We start from the raw sequence: 17,768 nt of genomic DNA, 5'->3' as shown, positions 1-17,768 counted from the left end.
TTGATGGTGCCCAGAGCAGAGTCCTGCTGGGCCAGGGAAAGAAGAAAGAGAACCTCAGAAAGAGGAGCGGAAAGGGGATCCACAGCCTTTGCAGTGCACCATGCCACAAATTTGTTCCACCTGCAGGCGTATACTGTTTTAGTTGAGGGACGACTGGCTGCCAGAATGACATCACAGGCTTCAGGAGGCAAGTCAAATGGTATCAACTGCCGCCACTCAATCTCCACGCATGGAGGTGGAGGCTGGACAGGTTCGGGTGGAGAACCGTCCCCTGCTGCTGCAACAGTCGAATCGGGAGATCGATTGACAGACTGAGTAGCTCGGGATACCACTATCTTCGTTCCCAATCCGGAGCCACAAGGATGACTTGAGCCCGGTTGCGTCTGATCTTCTTCAGCACTCTGGGCAGAAGTGGTATAGGCGGAAAGGCGTACAACAGACCGCAACTCCACTCGCGGCGAAAAGCGTCTCCGAGCGAGTGCTGCCTTGGAAATTCCAACACGCAGAACTGATGACATTGCGCGTTCTCTTCGGTAGCGAATAGATCTAACCAAGGCTCTCCCCACTGCAGAAAGAGACTTTGCGCCACATCCGAGTTCAGACGCCACTCGTGATCCATCATGCACCGGCAGCCGAGTTCGTCTGCCCTGGCGTTCAGAGCGATACCCAAGGGGACGATGGAAGGAGCGTTTGAGCAAATCAAACACTCACCCCCAGTCAACTGATCTGGGTTTAATCCATCATCATTCTTTAGCTCACTCCACCACCCCAGTTCAGACATGGCCATATGCAAATCAGTCTGACCCTGTGCCTCGTGGGAACAGTCCAACCCGAACTGCCAAGCGTTCAGAGAGCCTGCCAGATGTTGAACCACCAGGGTGATGCCCTGATGTTCCAGCCATGTCTAGAGGTGCAGAGCCTCCTGACAAAGGGTCCACGACCTGTTTAACAAACTTAGTAGTGTGCCAGTTACATTCATTTACCTTTGTTACACTAATTGGGACCAATAGCGATATGATAGCGTGTTTGGACCAATCAGGATACATATAAAGAGCAGAGACACGCTAACTTTCACAAGCTCGATTCCGACTGGAAGACGTATACGCGGTAGTTTTCTCACACGGAAGTAAGTGTTGAATTAGAGACGCAAGCACAGCACCGTTACGTTATCTAGTTTAAGAATTATATACTCACGAGCAGGCGTCTTTACATGTAATTAACTGCACAAGATGATACGAAAGAATATGTATGAGTTGAATGTATTAGTCTAGAAATTCAGAGTATGAGCATTTGAGTACAAACTATGACATAGTCCATTGTTTTGGAAACACAAGTCATAATACTTTGTCAGAGTACAGGTGGTTCTTTTTACTTGATTTTCGTTTAAAAATGACACCAGTAGAAGGTATTTTTGCTTTAGACAGTACAGCATATCATTTGAGGGCATTGAGTTTAGAAATGCGTGATATTCAAGATTAGCGAGACATGTTTAACAGACTGTTATGTAATAATCAGAGCGTTGAATAAGCATTGTATTCATTAAGTTTTTTGAATAGGCTGAGTAGCCCTGAAGTTTTTCTTTGTCTCTTCCATTTACAGACCCCTGAGGAAGGGTCTTTTTGTCGACCCGAAATGCCTTGGGTGGTTGTGAAATTGTAATGTAAATACTATTCAGCAAAGAATGAACTTGCGATAAACAAACAATGAAATATAAATGAAAATAAATACAACGATTTCAGACAAGATTGCAACTTTGAAAGAATTTCTTTTTGAAAACATTTAACAGGAAATAGACCTGCACAGGTCTCAGTATATCTGTGCGCGCCTCCAACCTGGAAGCGGAAAACTCCACCTTCTTTCAATTCACTTTATTTAGAGACAGTGTTTCGAGACAAAACACTGGGAGGAAGCAGCACACAATAAAAGAAAAAACTCAGATGAACATAGTATACATGAGTGCCAGATTGATAAATAAAAGTTTTTCAAAGGGTCCACGACCCCACCACGCCCCGTTTGTTGCAATACCACATGGCGGTGGTGTTGTCCGTGAACACCTCCACTACACTTCCCCGGACAGAGGGAAGGAATGCCTTCAGTGCAAGCCGGATCGCCCGAAGCTCCAATAGGTTGATATGGAGCAGAGTCTCCGCCGGAGACCAGAGTGCTCTGATCTCCGTCACCACCATGTGCTCCAGTTGGGGTAGGGAGAGGGATCTGCCACTGACTTAATCGCGGTCCGTGAGCCACCACTGCAACTGTCTTGCAGTGCCCTCCGAGACCTGGATGTGGTCGGACAGGTTGCCCCGATGTTGAGCCCACTGGAACTTCAGGTCCCACTGCAGAACCCGTATCCGCCACCTGACGTGATGTACCAGCAGGATGCAGGAGGCCATCAGACCCAGCAGCCGTAGGGCCATCCTGACCGAAACTCGGGATAAAGGCTGAAAGATCGGAATCAGAGCCTGAATATCCCAAACCCGCTGTCCAGGAGGATAGACCTGTGAGAAGTTGGCCTGATGTATGATGTCACTAGTTCTAGTGTACACCTTATATCAGTCCAAATACCCTTATGGTGATTGGTTGTAAAGTCAACCTTATAGACCAGCTATCCTAGTGGTAGCATGGACAAGAGCAGTCTTAGGCTAAACTCTGAATGGCATGTGAAGCCAGCTGTGATACCATATATAATCCCTTGAATACCAAATGAAAGGACACCACAACAGATATATATATATATAAAATAAAGTGTATTTATTCTAGTCAAACCCTCAGCACTCTTTATGAGATTAGAGGTAAGTACAACACAGTCTTATTTAAGCATACATTAAGTCACACAGGTAAGTAATACAGTTAGGCCCTAGGGGCCACGCAAACCATATACTAAGTAAGTGGTATAAGGACCACTGTCACGGAAATAGGATAGGCCTAGGCCTAGGGAATCGCTGGGGCTTCACTACACTAGCAACAGTTAGGAAGTGGGAGGCCCACGGGATTCAGGTGCAGAGTGGTAACACTCACGCGTAATGCGTAAAAGTCGATAGAAATAGTACTTGTTAGAAATTAACAGTTTAAGGACACTTCTGAAGCAGCTAGAGTCGAGACTCGGAAACTAGACCCTAGGATAGTCACTACCCTTGTAAGCACCGAAGTACCCAACTTATCTAGCCCACAGGCTGCGGGTGCATAGGTGTGAACTTGCGTCGGGTTTCGTCGTGGACTTCTATAGATGCCTGAAGGAAAGTTGCTGACAGGCAGTCAGTGAAGAGTGTCCGGTGGATCCCAAGGCTGGGATCAAGAAGAGAGGAGACCTGCAAGCAGAAGGGACAGAGTCAAGGTCACTAGCCAGTGACCACGTGGAACCAGGAAGGAACCAGGCGATGTGGTGAAGATTGCAGGTGAAGGTGAAGCTTGTCACTGCAGCCACGAGGACCAGGGAACGTCGAGGACGACCAGGACCAGGAGGCGAGCTGTCCCACGAAGGCTCTTGCTGTCGGCGGCGTCGAAGTTGGACTAGGACTCACCAAGCCTTGGCAAGCGGAACCCACGAAGAACGGAGGACTTGCTTCTGGTGCAGACCAGGAAGGTCTGGGGTGCTTCTCTTTTGCAAGGAAGCGGGAGCCAGTTTGGAGGAGCCAAACCAGCGGTGAAGATTTCCGGATGCGTCGTCACACAGGCCACTAGCCAACGGGCAAGCAACCGGACAGGCGCGGCAAGCAGGAAAAAGCAGAAGGGCCCCACGCAGGACTCGTGGAGTGTGGGGGGCTGATCTTCGGTGCAGATGGTGCTTGGGGTTGGGGCTTCTCAATCCCCGGTGCACAACTTCGAGGGTGCCTCAGAAGCTGCGCTGGAAGATACTAGCCACTTTTCCCAGGTCGCCGGTCCCACGTCTCTCGTCGCCTCCACGGATCTCAGCTCGGCTGTGGATGTGGATCAGGGTCGGAGAAGTCTGGAAGTCAAGGCTCTGGTCGGGCTCTGCAGTCGGTCCCTCGTAGAACTTCAGCAAAGCAAAGGGTAGTCTCTTGATGGTGCCTGTTTACACAGGGTAGCCACTCCTTGGCCACAAGGGAGATTCTTCAGTCTACTTCTTTCGTCGAATGTCGAAGGTCCAGAGTTTCTGTTCAAGTTGCAGGTTCAGGATAATCTAATCTCCTGGGGCCCAGCTACCACTCTTATACTAATCTGGGGGGCTGGGTTACCTGCTAGGTCACGCCTTATGGGTGGGACCTGGGAGGGGGGTGGTTACACCCCCTTCCCTTTGTCCAGTTTCGCGCCAGGACTGGGGCTGGAGTGCCCCAGCACCGGTTTGAACTGGACTATGAACGGGACACCTTGTGTGCCCCAGGCATGTCTCATTCTTTTCATCCCTCCCTGCCCCAATACACTAAGGCCTGTCTGGGGTGGTGCTCGCACCTCCCAAGGCAGGAAACCTATTGTCCAAGCCTCCCTTGCCGGGATCACTCCCAGCAGCAGGAGGTCGGACTCGTGTCTGTGGCAGCAGCATCCATTTTGTGATGCTGGGGCTCTGGTTAACTTTAACCGGGTAAGTAGGTTACAACATGTCTTCTCCCTCTAGAAGGGAGGGATAATATCCTCATCCCCAGAAATGGGATGGGGGTATTATTCCAAAGTGTTAGACACCTTACACGACATGTTTTGATAAAGCCAAACCATAGTTACCATAACCGTCTAAGATTATAAGGCACTTTAAGAGTATATGGTAGGCTATATCATAGAACAGCTATAAGGACATGGTTCCGAAAGCTGCAGACAGGCTCAGCTCATGCTAGAGCACCATCTCACATGTTACCAAGCACTCTGCCTCCAGGATTGTTAAGGCCTGCCATAGGAGTGGCTGATAGGTACACATGTGTCTATATGTAAGTTAGGTATAGGAATACTACACCTAAGCAAGGAGTGATTACACAACCTTGCCCCAGCTAAGTGATCAGCCAGTTGTGTCATAATGGAAGGCCAGGCCAGGGGTGGCACAATACATGCTGCAGCCCCTGGTAGGCCTAGGGTACACCTATGCCCTGGGTACCTAAGGTACACTGTACAGGGGCCAATAAGGTGATCCTATCCAAATGGGTTATGCACCTAAAGTACATAGTATCAATTTAGAGAGAGAACAGCAGGGCTGTGGGTCTGGTAGCAGGCCCACAGCCACATCTAAGTCGAAAACCAGTAAAGCAAAGCAAAAAGTGGGGGTGAACATAGAAAGCAGACCCTACTCTCCTACAAGACCCGAAACTGCGCCGAGTCGAGAACCACTCCGATGAAGAGGAGTTTCTGGGAGGGACTCAGGTGTGACTTCGGCACGTTGATGGAGAACCCCAGCGAATGCAGGTCGTCGGCCGTAGTCTGGAGGTGGGAGACTACTGTTAGGGGCGAGCCCGCCTTCAACAACCAGTCGTCGAGATAGGGGAAGACTGGAACCGCCTAATCTGCGCAGATGAGCTGCGACCACCGCCATCACTTTCGTGAACACCCGAGGGGCACTGGTGAGGCCGAAGGGGAGCACGGTAAACTGAAAGTGCTCGTGGCCTACCGTGAACTGCAGGTAACACCGGTGGGCCGGCAGGACGGGGATGTGGAAATAAGCGTCCTGCAAGTCCAACGCTACCATCCAGTCTCCAGGGTCTAGGGCAGCCTGAACCTGGGCTAATGTCAGTATCTTGAACTTCTCCTTCCGGAGGAAGGCGTTGACGCTCCTGAGGTCCAAGATAGGGCGTAGGCCCCCTTTGCCCTTCTTGGGAACCAGAAAGTAGTGGGAGTACCAACACCGTCCTAATTCTGGGCCAGGAACACGCTCAATGGCCCCCTTGGCCAAGAGGGCCGTAACTTCCTCCTGCAGAAGTTGCAAGTGATCCCCCGACATGCGGTGGTACTACGGTGGCATGGCTGGAGGGGTCGCCTCGAAGGAGAGGGAGTAGCCCCTTCGGATGATTTGCAGCACCCACCTATCCGAAGTGATGGTACGCCAGTGGAGCAGGTGATGGCAAACTCTGCCTACCACTGGCATGGAATGGGCCTGAAAGCTCAGACTAGGAAGGCTTTGAGGCAGATGCTGTGGGAGCAGATGTGGACTGAACGGCTCTCTGTTCCCCTGCTCCGCCATGGCAGAATCCACGTCCACAACCGTGTGGAGGCTGGTTCTGCGGCCTGTGGCTGGACGAACGTGCGGGGCGCCCCTTCCTTGGCCACGAAAGGGGCGAAAGGCAGAAGTTTGCTGGCGCTGGGCTGACAGGCCCAAGGACTTGGCCGTAGCCCTGGAGTCCTTAAAGCGCTCCAGCGCGCTATCTGCTTTGTCGCCAAAAAGGCGCCGGCCATCAAAGGGCATGTTCATGATAGTGCTCTGGACATCCCCTGAAAAGTTTGTGGACCTCAGCCAGGCGTGACGGCGAATCGCCACCGTCGTTGCAATCGCTCTACCCAGCGAGTCCGTGGTGTCAAGTCCACATCTAATGGAGTACCATGCTGCATCACGCCCCTCAGAGCCTGGGCAAGCCGTGTCCTGGCCTCCTCTGGACACTGGGGCTGCACGCCCACCACCGTATCAGACAGAGAGTGGGTGTAACGGTCCAAAAGGCACTCAGCATTAATGGACCGCAACCCCAGACTGAGGGGGGAAAACAGTTTCTTGCCAAACTGTTCCATCCTTTTGGATTCCCGGTCCGGAGGTGCGGACGGGAAGGTGGTTTGGGACGTGGAGGCCTGGATAACCAGACTCTCAGGGGTGGGGTGTACGGACAGAAAGCTGGGGTCACCCGGATGTGGGCCTTGGCGCCGGGCCATGTTCCGATCCACAGGAGAGAGTGTGGAGGGCTTGGACCAAGTGCCCATCAGAACGTCGGTGAGGGCCTCATTAAACTGCAGCAGAGGCTCTGAAGAGCTTACTGGCGGTTGAAGCACCTCAGTGAGGAGGTTAGTCCTCACGGCCACTGCAGGAAGCTACAGGCACAAGGCCTGGGCCGCCCTGCGCAGCACCACAGCATATGTAGCACCCTCCTCCATAGCCACGGAAGGAGGAGAGATGAAACCAGTGTCAGGCGAAGTGTCTAGACAACTGGCGTGCCCCAGCTCATCTGCCCAGTCCTGACTTAACTGGTACTGCTGTGCGAGAGGGTCCTCAGACCCCGCCCAGTCCTTCCCTTCATCCGTGTCCTGGTAAAAAGGCAGAAATGAGCCGAGTCGTAGATGAAAGGCTCACCCATCGAGTGGCGCCGCTCCGACGTCAGACCCGGACTTGGGCTGAAACTAGGGACGGCATCGTCTGAGGACGGTGCCAGGAGTGACCATTTGGGTCGGCGCCAGCGGAGGAGTCGTGAGGTCAACTGGCGTTGACTGGGATCCAGGCCTGGATCCCACGGGGGCCTTCGGTGTCAGGACCGAAGTTGACGACGGCGCCGAGGCCGCCGACTCGCTAGGACCCCAGTCGGACCTGCGGGGCCCGAAGGTGCGGCAGAAAGAGTCCTCATGGCCACGAGGAAGTCTCTAATCTCGCCCGGAGTCGCATGAGGCCCAGGGACCGGATGGTGTGGGGCCGGGTGCGACTCCTCCGGCTCCGGTGGAGCCGCGCGGGTGGTGCCACCCGAACCCTCGGCCAAGTCGCGCGACCGGTGAGGCGAGTCAGAAGAGCGATGTCGCCTCTTCGACTTCTTTTTGCCATGCCTCGACTTACCTGAGTCTGAGGACTTGGATCCCGACGAGCAGTGATGACTGCGGCTCCGCGACCGGTCCCTCGAGCTGCTGACTCTCGAGGAGCTTGCGGGACCTCTCTCGCCTAGCCTTTGACGTCAAGGCCCGGCAGTTGGGGCACGACTTGTCATCGTGGTCGGCCCCAAGACACTACCGGCACCAGGAGTCTAAGTTGACTCAAAAAAGTTAGACAAAAATGCCCAAAAAGTTAGTAAAAAATGACTAAGGGTACACTCTTCTTACGCTTACTGGCGCGGAAAAAAAAAAGAACTGAAGTCAGCGCGCGAGGGCGGCGTCTAAGTACTCCGACGACGTCATCCCAGCGATCACGACGCCGACGACGGACACGGAGCTGCAGACGCCAACTAGCAACGCGCAGGGGTACTGCTGATGAAAAATCTTTACAGATCCAGCCTGACGCCTGGGGATATTCTAAGGTAAGGAATCTAACTAACGTGTTTCTTTCAGATCTAGAGGATGCTAACAGCTGATTGGCTGAATGCCAACATTTGGTCCTTTTTTAAAAAGGACATAGATAGGCTACTGTTTAGATGGCCTTTGGCCATTATAGCCCATTAAGGATTTAAGGCACTGCTTGAATATTTTACTGTGGGACTCCCATCTCTATGACGGGGAATGATTTAGGCATGGGAATCTATGAAAGATACCCCAATACTGGATAAACAAATATTTTCCCCTAGTTCTCTCTGCTCATTCCCTGTAACTGCGTTCTATGCCTCCTTCTGTACCGTCTGATTATCTGTGTTGTGAAGGATTGTATATGTTCCTATATGTTTGATGTCACCACTAGACAGTTAGGTATGTTGTTCAGTTTGCATATTGGCGCACAAGTTACTACTTGTGTAACGATCTATCTGTAAGAGACATTAGTTAGGATAGAATCCTTACCTCAGAATATCCCCAGGCGTCGGACTGGATCCAGAAAGTTTTTCGTCAGTAGTACCCCTGCGCGTTGGTAGGTGGCGTCATGTGGCTCAGCGTCTGTCGCTGGCGTTGTATGCGCCGAGATGACATCACAGAGACTACTTAGGCACCACCCATGCGCGCGGACGTCAGTTCTGTACATGACTTTCCGAGCCAGGAACGCAGAGCCATGCAAGAAACTGACCACTGGTGCCATGAAACTAGGGCCCTGAAAGGGATGTCCTTAACCCTAGAAATCAGTTCGCAGAACAGGGAGGATGGGTGGGGCAGTAAGGATTCTATCACTAACTAATGTCTCTTACAGATATATTGTTACACAAGTAGTAACTTGTTCATCTGAAAGACTCACGTTAGTGATAGATTCCTTACCTTAGAATAGATACTCAAGCAATACCAACCCCGGTGGTGGGTCTGCGAATAAGATTACACAAGAAAGTCACGGAGAACAGAACGGCCAAAGAAGCCGTCTCTCCGGACTTGGCAGTCAACGCAGTAGTGCTTGGTAAACGTGTGCAGAGAAGCACACGTAGCTGCCTGACAAATATTCTGCAAGGGAACACCGCGTCCCAAGGTAGTGGTCGCTGCCGTCGCCCTGGTAGAATGGGCGCGCAGTCCCACAGGAGGCTCCTTCTTAGCCAGCGATTAACACGCTTCGATGCATAGAAGGACCCACCGAGAGATGGTCCGTTTGTGCACGGCCCGACCGTTTTTGGAGCCCACATAGCCAACAAAGTGTCGGTCATCCACCCGGAACTGTTGTGTGCGACTCAGATAGAACGAGAGCGCACGTTTTGGGTCCAGACGGTGAAGCCTCTCTTCCTCTTTGGAAGGATGCGGGGGCGGAAAGAAAGTGGGCAAAGTGATGGTCTGCCCGATGTGGAAGGGCGTGACAACCTTTGGCAAGAAAGAAGGACAGGTCCTTAAAACCACCTTGTCCGGATTAACAGAAAGGAAAGGAGGTTTAGAAGAAAGAGCCTGGAGCTCACTCACTCTTCTGGCAGAGGTGATAGCTACCAGGAAAGCCGTCTTGAGAGTAAGAAGAGGTAAAGGACAGGTATGAAGGGGCTCAAAAGGAGCGCACATCAGATAGGTCAAAACAAGATTCAAGTCCCATTGAGGCATTATAAAAGGCACGGGAGGAAACGTGTGTGTAATGCCTTTCAGGAAACAGTTAACAACCGGGGACTTAAAGGGAGAAGGCTGATCTAGAAGACTTAGAAAGGCGGAGATGGCGGAAAGATAACCTTTGATAGTGCCCATAGCAGAGCCCTGCTGGGCCAAGGATAGAAGGAACAGAAGGACCTCAGAAAGAGGATCCACAGACTTTGCTGTGCACCATGCCACAAACTTGTTCCACCGGCAGGCGTATACCGTCTTAGTGGAGGGACGCCTGGCTGCCAGAATGACATCACAGACTTCGGGAGGAAGATCAAAAGTGGTCAACTGTCGCCGCTCAATCTTCACGCATGGAGGTGGAGACTGGACAGGTTTGGGTGGCTGACCGTCCCCTGCTGCTGCAACGGAAGATCCTCCCAAAGAGGCAGCCGGATCGGGGGATCGATCGCCATTTTGAGTAGCTCTGGATACTAGTATCTTTGTGCCCAATCCGGAGCCACAAGGATGACTTGGGCCCGGTTGCACCGAATCTTCTTCAGCACTGTGGGCAGAAGTGGTATAGGCGGAAAGGCGTACAACAGACCGCAACTCCACTCGCGACGAAAAGCGTCGCCGAGCGAGTGCCGCCTTGGTAATTCCAACGCGCAGAACGGATGACATTGCGCGTTCTCTTCGGAAGCGAATAGATCTAAGCAAGGCTCTCCCCACTGCAGAAAGAGACCTTGCGCCACGTCCGAGAGCAGACGCCATTCGTGATCCATTAAGCACCGGCGGCTGAGTTTGTCCGCCCTGGTGTTCAGAGAACCTGCCAGGTGTTGAACCACCAAGATAATGCCATGTCCAGAGGCGCCAAGCCTCCCGACATAGGGTCCACGACCCCACCCCGCCCTGTTTGTTGCAATACCACATGGCGGTGGTGTTGTCCGTGAACACCTACACTACACTTCCCTGGACAGAGGAAAGGAATGTCTTCAGTGCAAGACGGATCGCCCGAAGCTCCAAAAGGTTGATATGGAGCCCGGACTCTGCCGGAGACCGAAGGCCTCTGATCTCCACCTCTCCCAAGTGGCCTCCCCAGCCCAGGAGGGACGCATCTGTCACCACTGTGTGCTCCGGTTGGGTAAGGGAGAGGGACCTGCCATTGACCCAATATCGATTCGTGAACCAACACTGCAATTGTCGTGCAGTGCCCTCCGAGATCTGGACATGATCAAACAGGTTGCCCTGATGCTGTGCCCACTGGAACTTCAGGTCCCACTGCAGAGGCCGCATATGCCACCTGGCATGTTGCACCAGTAGGATGCAGGAGGCCATCAGGCCCAGGAGCCGGAGGGTCATCCTGACTGAAACCCGGGAGAGAGGCCGAAAGATCGGAATCAAAGCCAGAATATCCAGGACTCGCTGCGCGGGAGGATAAACTCAAAAATGCGTCGAATCCAGAACTAACTGCTCCGATGAAGGGGAGCTTCTGAGAGGGACTCAGGTGCGACTTCGGCACATTGATGGAGAACCCCAGCAAATGCAGGAGGTCGGCCATAGTCTGAAGGTGGGAGACGACTGTCTGGGGCAAGCCCGCCTTCAACAACCAGTCGTCGAGGTAGGGGAAGACTGACACCCCTGACCTGCGCAGATGAGCTGCGACCACTGCCATCACTTTGATGAACACCTGAGGGGCGCTGCTAAGGGCAAAGGGGAGCATGGCAAATTGAAAATGCTCGTGGCCTACCGTGAACCGCAGGTAACGCCGGCAGGACGGGGATGTGAAAATATGCGTCCTGCAAGTCCAACGCTACCATCCAGTCTCCAGGGACGAGGGCAGCCAAGACCTGAGCCAGAGTCAACATCTTGAACTTCTCCTTCCGGAGGAAGCGATTGACGTTCCTGAGGTCCAAGATGGGGTGCAGGCCACCCTTTGTCCTTCTTGGGGACCAGAAAGTATTGGGGATAACAATCACGTCCTACTTCTGGCCCAGGAACGTGCTCAATGGCCCTCAGCCAGGAGGGCTGTGACTTTCTGCTGGAGAAGCGCAAAGTGATCCCCCGATATGCGGTGGAACTGAGGTGGCATGGCTCAGGGGCAGATTCGAGGGGGGAGGAAGTAACCCCTTCGGGCTATTTGCAGCACCCACCTGTCGAGGTGACAGAACGCCAGTGGGGGAGGTGATGCTGCATCCTGCCTCCCACCGGTGTGGGGTGCACCGCAAAGCTCAGACTAGGAAGGCTTTGAGGCGGATGCTGCGGGAGCGGAGGTGGACTGACCCGCACGCTGGCCCCCTGTGCGGCCACGGCGGCCTCAACGCCCGCGGCCGGGCTGAGCCTGGTTCTGTGCAGGCTTCTGGCTGAACTAACGTGAAGGGGCACCCCTTCCGTGGCCACGAAATGAACGAAAGGTAGACGTGGCCGGGCGTATGGTGGAGAGACCCAAGGACTTGGCCGCAGCCCGAGAGTCCTTGAAACTGTCTAGCGTACCGTCTGCCTTATCGCCAAACAGGCGAGTACCATCAAAAGGCATGTCCATGAGGGAACTCTGGACATCTCACGAAAACCCCGTGGATCGCAGCCAGGCATGGTGACGCAAGGCCACTGTAGTCAAGATTGATCTCCATAAAGAGTCCGCGGTGTCCAGCCCACACCGAATGGCGAACTTCGCGGCATCCTTCCCGCCCGCCACAGCTTGGGAAAGTACAGCCCGAACCTCTTCCAGACACTGGGGCAGAGTCTGCGCCACCGTGTCCCATACAGCGCGAGAGTAGCGGCCCAAGAGGCACGCGGTGTAGACTGACCGCAGCCCCAAGCTGGCAGAGGAAAATAACCTCTTACCAAACTGCTCCAGCTTTTTCGATTCCTTATCCGGCGGGGCACGCACTTTGGGAGGTGGAGGCCTGAATGACCAAGCTCTCTGGAGTTGGATGATTTGTCAGAAAGGCCGGATCACCGGGTGCTGGGTGATGACGCCTGGCCAGGTTCTTATCCACAGGAACCCCTGTGGCTGGCCTAGACCAGGTGCCCATCAAAAACATCCGTCAAGGCCTCATTACAACGGGAGCAGAGGTTCAATAGAACTTGCTGCCAGCTGAAGCACATCAGTAAGGTTTTTCTTGCCGTGAAACTGCTCGCTCACACGATCTTTTAAAAACTTGCATTTTGCACAGTCTGTTGTCAGAAATACTTCAGGTTACTGCTCAATTTTTAAACTAAAACTATTAATGTGTATTGTGTGCTTTGAACTTTGTGTAGAGTCTAATTAGTTTCGGGGGAATCGAAACTGGGGACTCCGTGAACCTGCACAGGAAGTGCCTCCATTTTTTCCCTCCAGTCAGCGTTCTAGACGCTCTGGAGGTTTTAAAAGACGGCGCTGAGCTAGCGCGCGCGTTTCTTGCCGTGAAACTGCTCTCTCACAAAGGCGCGCACGAGGCAAGCCCGTCGGCGCCCGGCGCACAGACCGCTGTATCCGCCATGAAAGAAATCAAAGCAGGGACTATGATAAGGCGAGGTTATTGTAAGTATGCATTAATTAAGCTCAAAACGCCATTGTGTGGATGTACTCCCACTGATTTAGCTAGGGCTGTGGACCCCGTGGTCTGCAGCGAGTGCAACTGGGCAGCTGTACCCTTTAGCGCTCAATCTCCACCTAACGGGGTGTATGAATCCACCTTCAATATCCACCCTCAAGCAAATAATATGGCGATGGGTAAACTTAAGGCTTTCCTTATGAATGCTCGGTCAGTGAAGAAGCATGAATATTTCTTGCATGACCTTCTCACGGAAGACAAGCCTGATCTCATTTTCATCACAGAAACTTGGCTTCATGAAGGCTCCAATCCCACTCTTGCGAACGCCATACCTTCTGATTATAGAATCCCCTCGTGGAGGGGGGATTAGCTATTGTTTATAAAAGCCCCCTCAGGTGTTCTATGATCCCAGTCAATGACCTTGCAGGAGCCGAGGGTTTAGGGTTTTATCTTTCAATCTCCGCACATCAGTCTGTGGCAGGTATACTTATTTACAGACCACCGGGTCCAGCGGGCTGTTTTGTAGAATCTATCACCACGGCTATGGCCCCCATCGTTGCTAGATATAAACAGTGCATGGTATTGGGTGATTTCAATTTGCATTTTGACCAGAACACCAATCTGGAAGCGAAAAAGCTATGTGAATTGCTCAATACATTTGACATGCCTCCTTTTGTTTTCTCTCCAACGCATGATAAAGGTCACACCTTAGACCAGATATTTTCGTCTCATACCATTGAGCTTGATAAACCTTTAGCTCTGACCTGGTCAGATCACTCTTTGATCACCTTTTGGATGTCTTTTGAAGGCCATAAGCTATGGCCACTACCCAACACGCAATCTAAGGACACCAGATCTTTTAAAAATATTACCCCTGCTACATTAGCGGAAATTTTAATTCAACACCCTATTCCAGTAGAAAGCTTTCTTGTGGATGCAGTTGTCACTCTTGATAATTGGCTTTATACATGGACACTCTACCTTGCTCCTCCCAAAGCACACAGGGACACGCGGAATAGCCCCTCGGCCCCCTGGTTCTCGGAGGAACTGAGGCAGAGTAAAAAGGCCTGTAAATGCCTTGAGCGCTCTTGGAGGAAAAATTATCTTCCCCAGACCAAGCTCATTTATAAACAGGCTCTTAAAGCTCACTTCTTGAGGGTCCGCAACGAGAAGAAAATGTTTCTGGGAAATAAAATTGAGTCCGCTAACAACTGCAGTAAGGCTCTTTTTAAAGTAGTGAAAGACTTTACTGCCCCTGGTGTTACCCAGAATCCTTTCACTCCCACTGCCAAATGGACCGCAAATATTGCCACATTCTTTTATAACAAGATCAAGTCCATTCAGGACTCTTTTGCTGTGTCCCTACAGTCTGATTCAGCGAGTCTCTCTGATTTTTCTGGTGGCCCCCAGACGGACGTACTGGAAGAATTTCCGCCGTTGTCCCTGGAGGCCTCCTTAACTATTATGAGAGCATTGAAATCTGGCTCGCCTTCTGACCCGTGTCCAGCTAAAATATTAGCATCTGTTGCAGAAGTTGTAAATCCGGCCGCCAATCATGTGCTGAATCTGTCATTGAGCACTGGCACCGTCCTTGCCGAGATGGAAACGGGGGAAGGTACTTCCTCTTTTAAAAAAAACCCACGGCCGATCCAGCAACCACTAACAACTATAGGCCTATCACACTGCTTCCTTTTTTCGCTAAAACCCTGGAAAAATATGTGAATGCAGTAACTACTAAGCATTTAGAAACCACCAATGCTCTTCATGCGAGCCAATCTGGCTTTAGAGCAAATCATAGTATGGAGACAGCTCTGTTAGAAATCTCTGAAAGCATTAAGTTCACTCTGGACAGAGGATGTAAAGCAGTTCTTATACTGCTTGATCTCTCCGCTGCTTTCGATACCGTGCCCCATGACCGCCTCCTTCAGAGATTGAGGGAGTGTGGCATGCGGGGCACGGTCTTTAACTGGTTCTCCTCTTTCCTTCAAGAGCGTCAACAATCTGTTTGGCCTCCTCCTTTTTCGGCTGTTATTCCCCAATTAAATGTGGGAGTACCCCAGGGCTCTGTGCTGAGCCCTACCCTTTTTAATATATATATGGCCCCACTCTCTGAAAAATTTGGAGCAAAATTTTAACATATGCGGACGACTCTCAAATTCTGTTTACTTATGGGAAAGATGAACCTTTTAACGAATCTCTAATCAGGGAATGTTTGTCTAACATTTTTGGATGGTTTCATTTGAACCAGTTGGCCTGCAATTATTTTTTTCGGACGCACCCCTGGGGACGAATGGAGAAATTTGTGGCCTCAGGATCAGCCTTTTCCACCCAATCCTGTAACTACAGTGAAAAATCTTGGAGTCTTATTGGATTCTGATCTCTCCATGCAACCTCAGGTGAAATCTGTGACAGGGACTGGTTTTAGGCTTCTTAAAATGATGAGGAACTTTCTCTCCCTTCTCTCTATGTCCCATAGACAGACCGTTGTCCATGCTCTCATCATTTCCAGATTGGATTACGCAAATGTTCTTTATTTGGGTATTCCAAAATTTTTGCTGTACCGTCTGCAACTGGTCCAGAATGCCGCAGCCAGGGCTGTCATGAGGGTCCTGCCCTTTTAAAACTCTCCACTGGCTCAGAATGGAACCTAGAATCCATTTCAAGGCATTGGTCCTTGCTTTCAAAGCACTTCATGATATAGGGGCCGCGTACCTTAAAAAGAGAATCATCCCATACTGCCCTGTGAGGACCTTAAGATCTTCCACTCTTTATCTGCTCCAGGTTCCTACATTTTTTCTAACCAGGAAGGGTGGTCGATCCTTTCAGGTGATTGTCAGTCAGTTATGGAATACCCTCCCTCTGGCCCTCAGAGGCGAATCTGAACTCCTTAGTTTCAGACAGCATCTCAAGACCTGGCTGTTTCTTTTTTAGACCGTTTTGTGTCGCCTTGACAGGTCATTAGGTTGTGTGTGAGTGTTTGTTGTCAGGCAGGTTACTTAAAGCGCCGGGACACTCTTTTTGAGTAGCCGAGCGCTTTATAAATCCGTCTTAACATAACATAACATAAGGAGGTTGGTCTTGTGAATGATAGTAGGCAGATCAAGGGCCTCATCTGCTCTTCGGAGCACCACCGTATACGTGGCGCCTTCCTCCATGACCGTGGGAGGAGACAGAATACTGGGCTCGGAGGATAGGTCAAGGCCACCGGCGTCCTCGGATTCCTCTGCCCACTCGTGTTCAGACTTGCACTGCCGTGCAAGAGGGTCCTCCGACCCCTCCCAGTCATCCCCCCTCCTCCACAGCCCGTGGCACAGGCGGCAGCGGCGGGGTAGGAACAGGGGAAAACAAATGCTCCGGTCGGCGCAGGTCCGGCTCCATATCCCAATTAGGGTCCAAAGCCGGAGCAAAATTGCCTGGAAATTCGGGTAATGGCGGAGGTGGGAGAAACGGAACCCATGGCGGCCCCCTCGTCCGGAGACCGGCGGGGGGACGTCGGAGAGTGAACACGCTTCTTTTTCTTGTGATGTCTTTTACCCGATTCCGTGGGTAAAGACTTTAAGTCCGAGGAGCGAGGATGATGGCTCCGCGGTCGGACCCTCGAGCGATCCCTGGACCTTGAATGGCGCGGAGACGACTGCCTGGCCTCCAGCAGCTTTCGGGAACGCTCCCGCAAAGCCTTCGGAGCCATGGCCAGACAGTCGGAACATGACCGGGAGTCATGTTGCGCTCCAGACAGAGACAGACGCCATGGGAGTCGGCAACCGACATCGTACGGCGATAGGCCCCGCAGGACTTAAACCCAGGTTACCTACGTGGCACCAGGAGTCAGACTCAAAAAAAGTAGAGACAAAAGTCTCAAAAAGTTAGTCAAAGAGTGACTAGGGTACATGCTCTAAACGGATCTGCGCTTGCTGGCATGATAAAAAGAAAGAACTAACGTCAGCGCGCATGGGTGACGGCTAAGTAGTCTCCGTGACATCATCTCGGCGCATACGACACCAGCGACAGACGCGGAGCCGCATGCCGCCACCTACCGACACGCAGGGGTACTGCTAACGAAAAACTTTACGGATCCAGTTTGACGCCTGGTATATTCTAAGGTAAGGAATCTATCACTAAAGTGTCTCTTTCAGATACATATTTATCATCCAAATCACTGTGTGAATTGGTATTGTGTGTCTGGACATACACTTCACAAATGGGAGACCTATTGGCTTTGCTAATGCTTTTTTTTAAGCTTGAGTTCACAGAATATTACATGCATATATTAATATCTCTAGCAATAGCACTGCATGTGTTCAATAGTCAGTCCTCATTTGAGCAAAAAGTAATGGCAAGTAGAAGGCATCTTTGACTTCAGGGGTCAAAAGCACAAAACAGGTTGGTTGAAATGTAATTACTGCATCTGCAACCAGCTTCTGCCTTTGCAGTCTGAGGAGTGCTCAAAAGCTGGAAATAGGTCTTCTCATAAATATTAATAAATAATTGTTAAGCACT

At 51.6% G+C, this 17,768-nt stretch overlaps 1 protein-coding gene across 1 annotated transcript in view; it reads right to left on the bottom strand.

The window, feature by feature from the left end:
• LOC146816480 (exportin-5-like) overlaps positions 1 to 17,768 on the bottom strand; it is a 1,728,456-nt gene that overhangs the window by 805,350 nt on the left and 905,338 nt on the right. The window lies entirely within an intron of this gene.

The sequence above is a fragment of the Triturus cristatus genome, chromosome 6 (assembly GCF_964204655.1).
Source record: "Triturus cristatus chromosome 6, aTriCri1.1, whole genome shotgun sequence".
Taxonomy (NCBI): domain Eukaryota; kingdom Metazoa; phylum Chordata; class Amphibia; order Caudata; family Salamandridae; genus Triturus; species Triturus cristatus.
The sequence above is the reverse complement of the archived record's forward strand: the minus strand, read 5'-3'. Positions and strand labels throughout refer to the sequence as shown.